The 14,102-nt window shown below is 46.3% G+C and overlaps 1 protein-coding gene across 2 annotated transcripts in view; it reads right to left on the bottom strand.

The window, feature by feature from the left end:
- The window catches only part of MATN4 (matrilin 4), an 81,079-nt gene extending 71,601 nt beyond the window's left edge, over positions 1-9,478 (bottom strand). For both annotated transcript variants that reach the window (XM_075347637.1, XM_075347638.1), the window contains exon 1: positions 9,412-9,478. The gene's annotated coding sequence lies outside the window, so the exon portion shown is untranslated. The remainder of the gene's footprint in view (positions 1-9,411) is intronic.
- Positions 9,479-14,102: the final 4,624 nt, after the last annotated feature.

Genomic DNA, 14,102 nt, shown 5'->3' with positions numbered 1-14,102 from the left:
ATAGATCAAGAAATTGAAGGAACTGTCCCGTTCGGTGGAGGAAGCCTGATGATATTGGGTTGTTTCACAGCCAAAGGCGTTGGGTGCTTGACCAGGAATGATGGTGGTTTCAATGCTGAGCTATATGGGAGTATCCTACAAGATGAGATACTTTGTACACTCGACTACTATGGGTATGAAAAGGACGACATAGTGATCCAGCAGGACAACAACCCAAAGCATACGTTGAGATTGGAGAAGAAATGGTTCAATGACAGTGAGGAAGAGGTGCTGGATTGGCCCCAGCAATTGGCACAGCCTCTAGACCTCAACCTCAAACGACCATGTGTGGGTATAGTTGAAGAAAAAGTTGTATACATACCCAAGTGAGTTAACCGGGATGCACTAACATTCGGACCATGTAAAAGACACGGGATCAGATTTTGGTAGAGACATGCTTGAATCTGATGAAGGGCATGCCCAGTATGATTCAGGCAGTGTTAAAAGCAAAAAGTGGATATACAAAATACTAAAAATTTTAATTTTTAGAAGCAGAACAGTAACAATGCAGTGACATGAGCAGAATCTGCATATAAATATTTGCAAGTCAAATGTATGTATGTATGAGATAACCAAGATAATTGTGTAGAAAATGTTAGTTTCACGTTCAAAGCTGTATTGGATGGTGAGATATGGAGCATGAAAGTCAAAAGTTCAAAACATTGTTACTATTTTGCTCATCGGTGTACATTAGAAGACCTACATGCCCATACCTGGTTTGTGGAGGAAAAGGGTGAAGTGAGGTTTATCTCATTGACCTTTAAATCATCCATGATATAGTTATATATGGCTACAAATGGGCAGTGAAACCCACTTTGGGCACTTGGTGCTTAGAATAATGGTTGTCACTCTTTAATCAATTCAAGCAATTATCCGAAAATGTGCAATTACACTAGAAACCTCTTCTCCAAAGATCATAATATTACTTTCTACTCAGGAAACCAAACCAGCATTTGGGGGACAGTCTACTATTCCTGGCATCCTAAGTAGAAGCTTTGGGAGGTGCATTGTAAAGAATGTTCTGTTGGCCTGCTGCTTTCAGCTTACCAGCATTGCTGGCTTACTTACAGGCTAACAGCTCCAAATATTCCTTCTTTAAGTCCATTTCAGTTGGATGCCAAACACTTACTATAGTCCAAGCCCTTTAACTCTAATTTTAACATTTGTATATGAGATCTTAGCACATATGAATTTAGAATGCTTTATATTTCATAGATGTCTTTGTTAGATGTGTAGCTCACAATAGAGGCCAGTTAAGTGCACTTGTAATCATATGACGTTTCACAATAAACTGTTGTGAGTACAACAGAACACATGAGTATTAGAACTAGAGATGAGCGAACCTGAGGTTTGAGGTTCGAGTTTGGAAACCGGCTACCAAAAAAACCCAAAGTTCGGGTTCGAAGTTTGAGTGAGTTACGAGTGCAAACCACTCAAGTGTGCAGAGCTGTGCTTGGGTATGAGTGATGCTCAGCTCTGTGCGAACCATCTGCAGTGTTTGAACGGCTTGCACTGGGGGTAAAATCAGCATTATCGGATCTAATGTGGACACAAAAAAAAAGAAAAATTTGAAAACACTGCCCACCCTTCACCAGAAGTGCTCTAGTTATGGCTGGCTACATGTAGGTGAATGCATGAACTGCCCAATTACTGACTTTCATTGAGGTTCGGATCAAATCAAAGTCACAAACCCAACTTTATCTAAGGTTCGAATGTGCTCTGCGAATCGAACCTCCAAAGGTTCACTCATCTCTAATTAGAACTATTGGGGCCATTACATGACTTGCAACCTGAATTGTACACTAGTTTTTTCCTTTGTAGATTCTCAAGTGTAAGTTTACCCTGAGCTAGTGGGTAGAGACTAGCTGTTATTATGTTTCCCATAGACAGTACACAAAGAAAAAAAGGTGATCCTGCTCCACTATCTCTCTGCAAAAAGGAAAAAAGAAAAAAGGGGTATCAGCTCACCACAATACCATATATTCTGAGATTAGATGCACGGATCTTCAGGGCTGGTATCCACGATTGAGCAGGAAAGAATAGAAGTTAGCGATCCAGCACCAGATGAATAAAAATTATGCAATTTTATTTAGAATTTCTTTTAAAAATACAAAGGATTAAAAGATCAGCTAAAGTCCAAGGCATGTGATACCTTACTCGTTTATGATTAAGGATACTTGTCCGAAATGCATAAGGTGTCACATACTGTGGACTTTGCTGATTGTTTAATCCTTTGTATTTTTAAATGGCGTCCTCCATCAAGTTGGATTTCTTTTATTGATCTGGGATACAGAAACAAGACAATACAAGACAGAAGAAGAATCAACGCCTTTGAAATGTGATGCTGGAGAAGGATGTTACCAATACCATGGATGGCAAGAAGAACAAACAAACGAATTTTGGAACAAATCTAGGCAGACATGTCACTTGAAGCAAGGATCACCAAGCTAAGACTTGCCTACTTTGGACTCATCATACGAAGAGAGCAATCACTGGAGAAGGACATCATGGTCGGAAGGATAGAAGGTACAAGGTGAAGATGAAGACTAGCAACCTGATTGCTGGATACTATAAAGAAAATGGCAGAGAAGACCCTGGTGGACCTATCTAGGCTTGCACAACATTGATCTTCCTACAGAGCGTTCATCCATCAAGTCTCCATGGCTTGAGGTGGTGTTGAATCAAGGCTGTTAAAAGAAAAGTGCTGGATCACTAACATCTATTCTTTTTTATCTCTCTATAACACACTGTCAGAAGCAGAAATACCTTTATGTTTATGTGACGCCCTGGGAAAGCCAGGGGTCACAGGTCATGACACCACCACACCCTACACCCCAGATAGGTACACCAAAGCTACACAAAAATCCTTGTTGCCTTCCTCCAGGGGCTGATGTCCACACCAGGGGGTGGGCCAGGCGGTTGGCTCCGCCCACCGAGGAGTTCACAGCCCTGGAGGCGGGAAAACCAGGCAGATCAGTTTGGAGTTCAAAGTGAGAGGAGCAAGTGAGAGGAGTAAAGGTGGAAGAGAAAGTGACAGCTGAGAAAGCCTGAAGTTGGTCTGGGTGTGTGCCCCGGACTGAGAACAGCAAGGTTAGCAGACGGCGGTGACCGTCTGCAGGAGAGGCTGCTTGGAGGTTGCCGAAAGGACCGTGGACGGGTGGTGGCCCGGCGGTACCGGAGCGGTATACGAAGAGAAGCCAGCACCATTGGCAGGGGCCTTTCGGATCCCGGCAAGGCTAGGAGTCGCCGTGAATTTGCCAAATCCGTCAGTGAAGTGGATCTCTGGGTCTCCCAACAACCAAGTCCTGATTGAAGGCAACAGTCCAACCATTAGAGAGAGACACCGCCACCGCCAAGGCACCAGTTTCTCAGGGCCAGCACCTGCGGACAAAGAGGGGCTCCTCCGGCACATATCCAAGCCGGGGAGCGGGTTACCGGTGGGAACCCATCGCTACCAACATAGACTTAGGTGCAGGAAAAGGGACCGTCACCGTCAACTACTGGGGAAAAGCAACCGCAGCCGTCCGTGGGAACCGTCTTTCCAGCCGTGTGTTTTACCGAGAACTGTGTCCCCGTCTCAGGCTGAGTGAGTACCACAGTGTCGGGAGGCACAGCGCTGCCCCCGCATCCCTGCATCCCACCAAGCCCTGCACCGGCCCCGCCATCCCTCATCCCCCAACTCATCACTGGGCCCCGGGACGACCACCCCCTACCCACGGAGGGGAGAACCAACAACTTTTCTGCTCCCTGTCACCGCTCCCGGGATCCCCATACAGAGCAGTGGTGGTGTCCATATAATCACCACAACCGTGGGTGGCGTCACGGACAATAAACACGAACAGGATCTTACCGCTCTGCCGTTGGGTAGAGGTGCGCCTTGTTACCGCCGGAGGTGTCCGGCCGGAAAATTTCAGAAGTCGCCATCTTTGGCGTGAAGAGTTCCCGCTCGAGCGTCTTCTCGAGTAGCGGAGGCGCGAAGGCCAAAACCCCGCCCCGATAGAGGAGGGGTTTGGAAAGAGGCTAAGGGGGACGAAATGGCGACTGAGTGCATGTAGCCGCGGCTATAAAAGCAGGGACGCCAGGACTCTGCAGCCATCTTGTTCCTGGGAGAAGCCGCCAGCAACATGTGGATGCCGTCCCGAAGCACCGTAGCCCCGTGCCTGGGACCGCGGCGTGGGTGGAGATCCGGACCGCGCAGCTCTACCAGAGGCTGCAGGTCAAAATGCAGCTCCTCATGGAGGAGTAGGAGACCGACATGACGGAGGTAATAGCGGCTGTGCGGAGACGCGAGGAGGAAGCTGAGGAAGGGAGGGTGAGTGACCCACGCCCTGATGCCCTTGAAGGGTCGGTCATCGCGGCTGCGGGACCCGGTCTAAACCCTCTCACCCTGCTGCCTCCCTCGCCACCCGTCTCGGAAGCCGTGACCCCGCCACTAGGCCCGCTACCACCGCAACCGGTAGCGATACCCAGCATGCCCACCCCAGCGGGCCGACCTGTAGCCGGAGCCCGTAGTCGACCGGAGGTGCTGCCGGGGAAAGCCCCGAGGTCTGAACCGGAGGCGTCCCCCGAGCCGGAGCCGACAGCCCGCTCTGTGCCGAAGGCCCAGCCGCGGAAAGCCCCTGTGCCCATCCCCCACACCTCGGCTGAGGTTGCGCCGGGTTGCCGCTGCAAAGGCGGCGTCCAAGGCCAAGACACCGCGGGACCTGCCGCCAAGATCAACAGTAGTGGACAGCGTCCGAGAGGTCTCGCGGGGCCCGACCCGTGCGCCGGAGCTCGCAGCAGCGCCGTATTGGGACAGGGAGCCGGTACCGCTGGGCCTGGAAATCGGTGAGAGAGAAAGAAAGAAGGCAGAGATGGTGGCCCGTACGATCCGGGAGAAGGAGAGCCTGTGACAAGCTACCTTCCGGGTCCGGGGCCCGCTGTATGAAGGGCAGGTGAGGCGGTTTGATGTCCGCCGGGGCTATGGATTTATTTATGAACCGGGCCTGGAGGCCGAAGTGTTTATAGCCCGGCGGGATGTGAATGCTCACCTGCCAGAGGAGCACCCCGGTCGTAACCTGATGCCGGGCGACATAATTCAGTACACCCGGCACTGTGGGGAGAGGGGGTGGTTCGCGCTGGATGCCAAGTTAAGGGGCAGCCAGGAGTCCCGTGTGGGCGCCGAGCCCCCTCCCTCAGGTGATGTCGAGGACTCTGAGTGATGGCAGCGGAGCACCGTTGCACCGTCCCCGTTGGGACCACCACTGTGTGTGTTTAAAGGTTGAAAGTTTTGCAAAAGATGAAAGTGATCAACCGATGGAGTAACCTGATTGTCAGCACCGTGATTGAACCGGCCGTTGCCGGCACCGTTGTCCCCGTGGGGACCATCCACAGTTTATGCATAGGAACTCCTATGAACAGGCCCGAGAACTTGCAGGGCAACCACAAACGTTAGTGGCTTGTAAATAAAAATATTGTTGTTGCAGCTAACCGTTACCGACTCCGGAGAGGCAGGTTGGAGGGAGGGCCCGCAGTGGAGCAGGCTGGGGCCCAGCCACCACCGGAACCGGTGGCTACCCTCTGGAGGGGAAGGACAGATCCCACTCGGGTAACTGGTTCAGGACTGGGGTCAAGGGGTGCTGCCTGTTTCTTAGAGGCAGCATCAGGGCCAGGTTACTTGGGTGGGAGAGAGCGGCAGCAGCAACCGTTAAAATGTTACCGTAACGTTAAAGAAAAGTGCCTCCTGCTGTGGGATGAAGTTATTATACTTGTCTTGTGTTTTTTTATCTTTTCAGAAAAATAAAACCGGTGTTGGACGGGCAGCCCGTGGACGGTCTGCATTTTGCTAAAGGGGAATGTGACGCCCTGGGCAAGCCAGGGGTAACAGGTCATGACACCACCACACCCTACACCCCGGATAGGTACACCAAAGCTACACAAAAATCCTTGTTGCCTTCCTCCAGGGGCTGATGTCCACACCAGGGGGTGGGCCAGGCGGTTGGCTCCACCCACCGAGGAGTTCACAGCCCTGGAGGCGGGAAAACCAGGCAGATCAGTTTGGAGTTCAAAGTGAGAGGAGCAAGTGAGAGGAGTAAAGGTGGAAGAGAAATTGACAGTTGAGAAAGCCTGAAGTTGGTCCGGGTGTGTGCCCCCGACTGAGAACAGCAAGGTTAGCAGACGGCGGTGACCGTCTGCAGGAGAGGCTGCTTGGAGGTTGCCGAAAGGACCGTGGACGGGTGGTGGCCCGGCGGTACCGGAGCGGTATACGAAGAGAAGCCAGCACCATTGGCAGGGGCCTTTCGGATCCCGGCAAGGCTAGGAGTCGCCGTGAATTTGCCAAATCCGTCAGTGAAGGGGACCTCTGGGTCTCCCAACAACCAAGTCCCGATTGAAGGCAACAGTCCAACCGTTAGAGAGAGACACCGCCACCGCCAAGGCACCAGTTTCTCAGGGCCACTGCCTGCAGGCAAAGAGGGACTCCTTCGGCACATATCCAAGCCGGGGAGCGGGTTACCGGTGGGAACCCATCACTACCAACATAGACTTAGGTGCAGGAAAAGGGACCGTCACCGTCAACTACTGGGGAAAAGCAACCGCAGCCGTCCGTGGGAACCGTCTTTCCAGCCGTGTGTTTTACCGAGAACTGTGTCCCCGTCTCAGGCTGAGTGAGTACCACAGTGCCGTGAGGCACAGCGCTGCCCCCGCGTCTCTGCACCCCACTAAGCCCTGCACCGGCCCCGCCATCCCTCATCCCCCAACTCATCACTGGGCCCCGGGCCGACCACACCCTACCCATGGAGGGGAGAACCAACAACTTTGCTGCTCCCTGTCACCGCTCCCGGGATCCCCATACAGAGCAGCGGTGGTGTCCATACAATCACCACAACCGTGGGTGGCGTCACGGACAATAAACTATCCCAAAAACCAAACCCCTTTCACTCACGGGCGAGGAGCTCCACTCGAGTCCCCGGGATCCGGCCCATCGCTCGAGCCACCGAGCAGCAGCAGGCCGCAGCAGCAGCGGCAGCCGGACCCGAGCAGTGGGAGAGCGCAGCGTCCCCTCCTCCGCCCGCGACATTTACTCTAGCACTCAATAGAAAACGTAGTATGACGAAGCAGCACCTTTTCTGTGTGTCTCTTTTCTTCTCTTTCCCTCTACAACTGCTTCGCTTTCCTCCCTTTTCCTTTCCCCTGTTAATAGACCGCGTGTAACTTGATTCCTCAGTAAGTTGAAAGTCTTTCCAGTCTTATATTGGATTTTGGCGTTTCTGAGCAAATTATGAATTCAAGAGACACGGGGAAACAAAAAAGTGGCTCATAAGTGGAGAAAAATCATTTTCTCATCTTTACTTGTACTAATGATTCATGCAAAGTTTTCTGAAACGTTAGTAACCAATTAAATTTAGCATAGTCATGACGCACACAGTTGATGGATTGTGTATAATTTATTTTTAGGTCTATTAATTAAAGTGATAACTATTCTTCTATGAATTAGCCATCATCATCCCCACCAATGATAAGACTACATCCTGGTAAAAGTTACAAATATTAGCACTAGCTAATGAAAGTTAAATGCAAATAGTTGCCATGGTTACACCTCTTTTAAAATTTAGTCTTGAAAGTGTTTCCAGTCCTAGGCAGCTATTTACAGAGCCCTGCTGATAATAGACCCTATTCAATCCTATGCAGATAAATCACTCCTGTTTGGGTGAACTGTCTATATACCTAAGAAGAAGACAGCTGGGGTGTTAACATTTTCTGTAAAAAACTTAAGACAACCGAGAGGGTCAACATTCCAGAAATAGTAAAGGGGTCCAAATTTTAAACATTCCCTGTAAGAAGTGGTTGATTTTAAAAAGCGATATATACACACAAATGTAGTAGAAATCGAATTTTTTGCAGATTTAACCTCTATAGCCACCAATAGCTGCATGGCTTGTATTGTATATACATTATATATACTCATTGTAAGGAACCACTTATGTTCTCGTGTCACCCTATAGTCAGGGAAAATCAGAGCTTCAGGTTATGATGGAGTAAATGGGCATTTCAATCATGAGAGTAAACAGACATGGAGACTACAAAGGTGTAGAATGCACAGCTCATTAATAATACTACACAAGGTCGCCAGTGTATATGGCTCTGTGTCTGACAATTGGATATAATATATATATTCTTCTAACGTTATATAGGTAATTGCATTTCCCAGAAAACAATTTACATTCACTTACTCATTGGGGGAAAAAAAACAATAAAAAATGGGTAAAAATGTCACATAATAACTATATAAAATGTGCCAGTCCACAGAATGCAGTCTGCCACTTATAGGTACACTCAGTAATCTCATAGTTGAATATAGGAGAAAGGCTACTTAAAGGGAATCGGTCACCAGTTTTTGCCACCGAATCTGAGAGCAGCATAGCGTAGGGGCAGAGATCCTGATTCCAGCCATGTGTCACTTAATAGGTTGCTTAGTGTAGTTTTGATAAAAATCACTGTTTAATCAGCAGTAGATTATCATTAGAGGACTACTTGGTGTGTGTCAGATAGTCCAGCATATTCATGAGCTCTATATAACTGCTAGATCTGCAGCAAAGGAACCTTGATTTTATCAAAATGACAGCAAACAGTTCAGTAAGTGACACATCGCTGGAATCAGGGTCTCTGTCTCTACATTATGCTGCTCTCAGATGGGGGAGAAAAAACCTGGTGACAGATTCCCTTTAAGAATCTATTTGTTGTACTTTCTGGGATTTGTAGTCCTATAACTGGTTAAGGAAAGTTTAATTCTTGGAAGCATTAATAATTGGATTTCTAAATTGCAAACGGCTGGGCTTTGTAATCCAACAAAATACCAAAGCCTTTATGTTTTCCCTATTTGCTAAATTACAAGTTCCTAAAACAATGTCCTAAAATAATTGTACATTGTTACAGGTTCACAGGTTGTAACTAGCGCAGGGAAAACAGAGGCAAATAATGTCATGCTGCCTGCCAAGAACGGGGATCAAAGACTCATTAATGAAGTACTGTTTCCAAAGCATCTCCATGTATTTAAATGCTTCCTATCTGAGCCTTTATTACGCCTGGACCAATGAGGAATTCGTGAGTGTCGTAGCATCCTGCTGGGGCAGACTGTACAATCCTGACCCCATCAGTGCAATGGATTATACACATTCTCAAAAACTTCATGAATACAACCTGTGTACAGCGCTATGGACTATGTCACCGATACATCAATAGTAAATGACTGTAAAACCATTCATACATGCATTAGAAATTGTCCCCCCCAAATATAAAGCCATCAGTATCCCTGCATCCAGGCATCTGTCACATACATCATCCCACTAAGTCAAGCTGCAGCCAGCAACATAAGTGCGAATAGGGGTTCCTTACTGTATAGTCTGTCCACCTTCTCTTGCCTAGCCTTGGTTTGAAGAGCACTGAGGTCCGTGCAGGTTTTTAATTCTGGGAGGTAAAAAGGGGGCCCCTCCCATCTTGAAATTGGAACTGCTGCAGCCAGCCTAAAGAACAACACAGATTAGCACTAAAGCTGTCACAGTCCAGTTGCACAGGAGTTTTCCTGCCTGGGAATACTATGCTTGTGTTATACTGTGGAGGAGTAAATCCGTACGGTCACCTATACGTAGAGATGTGACATTGACAACTCATGTCAAACTTTTACACATTGTCCATCCTACTCTTATATTGGCCTTGTGAGCAATCCTCCTCAGTTCATTATTATATGTTCCTCTTGAAAATATATAACTTGGTAAATTATTGTACATTCACCGTCCAAGCCAAAATTCACCACAATGTGTCTTCTGATTCATCGTAATATCTCCAATGTCACAAATAGGTGATCTCATGTCAAAAAAACAAGTATAACCTATGTACTTTTTCGATTCTGCTTGTAGAACACAGACATCACCATTCAATGGCTTTATTAATTTGTGGCTCTCAATTTGGGGCAGACCACATTGGGAGTTACCACCAGGTTGGTTGCACCAAGGAGACAGAAGACAGCGCAGTGTTCTCCGCCATGCCACTATGAGTTTGTAAGGAGCCACAGACTGCCCTCCTACATGCCTCTCCTAAGGGTTCACTTTATAACTCAACAGAGGGCAGGAACCTCCATGAGTCCTTGCGTCTACTATGCCTTTACCTGTTATGGATGTCACCCCTTCCATGAGCTGGGAACATGAAACATGCTGGCTGCTGGATCTTTGTCCTATGACTAGAGACTGGATTTAATGGGGTTATTCACTATTTAGGCAACACCTTCTCAATCATTGGCACTGCCGAAATGCTCGTCGGGGTGGGCACATCACACAGGTATTTCTGCTGGCAAATAGGTATCTTACTATGATAAAATAAACTGATCCAGCTCTTTACATCCAAGGTGCAATTTATTTATCCATATTAGTTATTAGATTATGAGTAAGATTGCTCCGGCAATTGAAACGCGTTGAAAAGTGTTTTCACTGCATATTGTAACTGCCATAATGTGAACTAATATGGATGAATAAATTGCACCTTGGATGTGAAGAGCTGGATCCGTTTATTTTATTTACTGGATGGCTGGTCATTGGCAAGGCTGGATTCTTTGCTCCATTCTGAAGAGGGACAGAACCAGGTGGTGAGGTGGACTTTTCTTTATTATGTTGCTATGATTCCACCTTTATTTTCTGTAAATGTAGTGGCCAATTATCTCCTCACATATGTGGGTTATACTTACATGAGACTTTTACATGATATATTGGTTAATTAACTAGTCAGGTTTTCCTTCTATTTTAGTGGCTCTCATTGTGGATATACAGTATACGAAGGGCGATCCAAAAGTAATGATAATCAATAATAAACACAATGAATATATTAAAAAAAATATTTTTCTACATAGTCTTCTAGCAAGTCTATACATTTAGTCCATCTCTTTTCTAAACTTAGAATTCCCTTTGAAAAAAATTCTTGATCTTGACCCTCAAAAAAAATCCCCAACAGCGGTTATCACGTCGCTATTGTCGTCAAATTTCTTGCCCCGGAGGTGTTCCTTGAGGCGAGGAAAGAGAAAGAAGTCACTGGGGGCTAGATCTGGCGAATAGGGGGGGTGTTCCACCAGTTCAAAGCCCGCTTCTTGAATGGTTGCCATGGCAACTGTAGCTTTGTGAGCCGGCGCGTTATCTTGGTGATACAGCACTCCAGCCCGCAGTTTGCCGCGCCTTTTCTCCTTTATAGCCTCCCGCAATCTTCTTATTTGTTCTGCATAATAGGGGCCCGCAATAGTGGCTCCCTTCTCCAAATAGTCCACCATAATAATTTCTTCAGCGTCCCAAAAAACGGACGCCATAACCTTCCCTGCTGAGCTTGACACTTTGAATTTCTTCGGCGTCGGTTCGTCGGCTCGTTTCCATGTCATCGATTGTTAATTAGTTTCGGGATCAAAGTGGTGGATCCAGGTCTCGTCAATGGTCAAAAAACGTGACAAAAAATTCTCCTTGTCTGCTTGGAACTTTTCGAGATTTGCTATTGAAATGTCAACTCGTTTCTTCTTTTGCTCGTCGGTTAACATTTTTGGCACCCAACGCGCGGAGACCTTTCTCATATGCAATTCTTTTGCAAGGATTCTTTGAATTCTGCCATATGAGATGCCTGTGACCTCAGTTACATGCCTGATAGTCACTCTTCTGTCTGCCAATACAACTTCAACTTTTTTCACGTTTTCTTCATTGAGGGACGTGGATGGGCGTCCTTCACGATGTTCATCTTCCGTCGATGTTCTTCCCAGCTTAAATTCCTTGGCCCAGCTTGCAACTGTGGAATATGGAGGAGAAGAGTCCCCCAATGTTTCCACCAAGTCGCTGTGTATGTCTTTGGTAGTCATTTTATTCAAGCAGAGGTATTTGATGACAGCTCTGAGCTCGTTTTTTTCCATTTTGATGTTCACTCCTCAGCAGTTCATATTCAAATGAATGTAGCTCCCGGGAATCGTGGCCTATTTAAGTGATTTTTTTTTCTTGGGCTAGTGGGTACCTAAGAGAGAAGAAAACATTTTATTTTAATTTCTGTGTGCAATAGAAATAACCGATTATCATTACTTTTGGATCGCCCCTTGTATGTAACGCATATCACAAAAATGAGTACAACCCTCACATTTTTGTAAATAGTTTACTATATCTTTTCATGGGACAACACTGAAGATATGAAACTTTGATACAATGTAAAGTATATTTTTTATTCATCCATTCGCTATACCTTGCGGTACGCACTTAGGCAATAGGTGGTGAGCTCACCGTTCGGTGCTGCAACTCTTATCGGATGTAAAGGAATCTTCGTGCCATGTGAGTCTATCCTGCTAAGATCAAACCCCGGAGTCCGCCCTTCTCATAATGCAGTGCCTGGGACGCCTCAGTGCGCCCAGCTAAGTGGCAAGTGCAGTGAGCGATGTTGGAGGTGACATCACCTGAGTACAAGAGCCTGTAGGGCACAGAAAGATCCTACGCATTTCAGAGTGTCTTGTACTCCATCAGGTGGCCTTACCCTGATGAAGGAGCCTGAGACGCTCTGAAACTTGTAGGATCTTTCTGAGCCCTACAGGCTCTTGTACTCATGTAATGCCACCTCCAACGTCACTCATTGCACCTTGCTGCATAGCTGGGTGCGCCGTTGGCTGACGCGTCCCAGTCACAGCATCGTGAGTGGGGTGGACCTCTGTGTCTGATCTTAGCGGCATAGACCCGCACAGCACAAAGATCCCTATACATCCAATAACAGTTGCAGTACCGACCGGGGTTCAGTGATGCCCCACTCAGCACAACTAACGGTGAGCTCACCATCTATTGTCTAAGTGCGTACCGCAAGGTATAGAAAATCTCTCCCTTGATCTGAACAATCCTGCTAGTGTGCTTGAGGTGACATTGTATGTGGGTCACTGTGAAATTTTAAGCGAATAATTTTATATGTTACTGTCGATCAGCGTAATTGCCCTGATCACAGGTAATTAAATAGCATAATTTAATATATATATATATATATATATATATAGATATATATACAGTATATATATATGTTTCAGTCTGTATGTAAGGTATAGACGTATGGTTGGATATCTCTCATTGTTCCGGATGAATGAAAAATATATACTGTACCTTCATACTGAAGTATAAACTTCAAAAACATATTACTTCCCTGAGTGCAATCAGGAGGTAACACTGACTGGCATCGCATTTGTACAATGGTTACTATGGTTATCTTTTAATTAGGGTTTAGCGCAAGAGCAATCCAATTTTCAGTTTATTACTAGGGATGATCGCCCTAATAGTTCTGAATAGTTGTTATTCGTGTTTCTCATAGACTTACATTGTGCATCGAATATTCTCGAATAGACGAATAGTGGCGACCTATTTGGAAAATATTCGCGAAGCCGAATATTTGAGGTATTCGATCATCCCTATTTAAATTATTACCTTTGGTGTGATATATTCTTGACAGGGGATATTTTTGCTTATTGCTGTGTTCTCTATTGATTTTAAGTGTGTTACACATGCTATTGGGTGGCGCTAGTGCAAAACATACTCTTTACTGTACATCATCTTAACCAAATAAGTTTATTTTGGTCTCATCAGACTATAGGGCATAGTTCCAGCAGTAATCCATGTCCTTATTCTGCTTGTCTTCACTAAACATCAGGCTTTCTTGTGCATCATCTTTAGAAGAGGCTTCCTTCTGGTACGACAGCCATGCAGAACTATTTGATGCAGTGTGTGGCATATGGTCTGAGCACTGATAGGCTGACCCCCACCCCTTTAACCTCTGCAGCAATCATACATTTTAAAAATACAGTTGTACCTGATGAAGATGTTGGAATACTTCAAAACTTGTCTGATCCATGTATCCTGGTCCTTTCATGTGAATTTTATAGCAGTGTGGAGAAACCACGTTTCTTTCCCCTCTCAGTCTACATTTGGCTTCACAGTCCATGAATCCTACAGCGCCGTCATTTTTAAATCATGTCACTGTTGTATTTGCTACAGCTTCACAAGGTTACCATACATTTTTCATTTATTCACATGTTATCCAGTTAAGACCCT

Source organism: Anomaloglossus baeobatrachus, chromosome 5 (genome assembly GCF_048569485.1).
Source record: "Anomaloglossus baeobatrachus isolate aAnoBae1 chromosome 5, aAnoBae1.hap1, whole genome shotgun sequence".
Taxonomy (NCBI): Eukaryota; Metazoa; Chordata; class Amphibia; order Anura; family Aromobatidae; genus Anomaloglossus; species Anomaloglossus baeobatrachus.
Note: the sequence above shows the minus strand (reverse complement) of the source record. Positions and strands in the feature narration are given on the sequence as shown.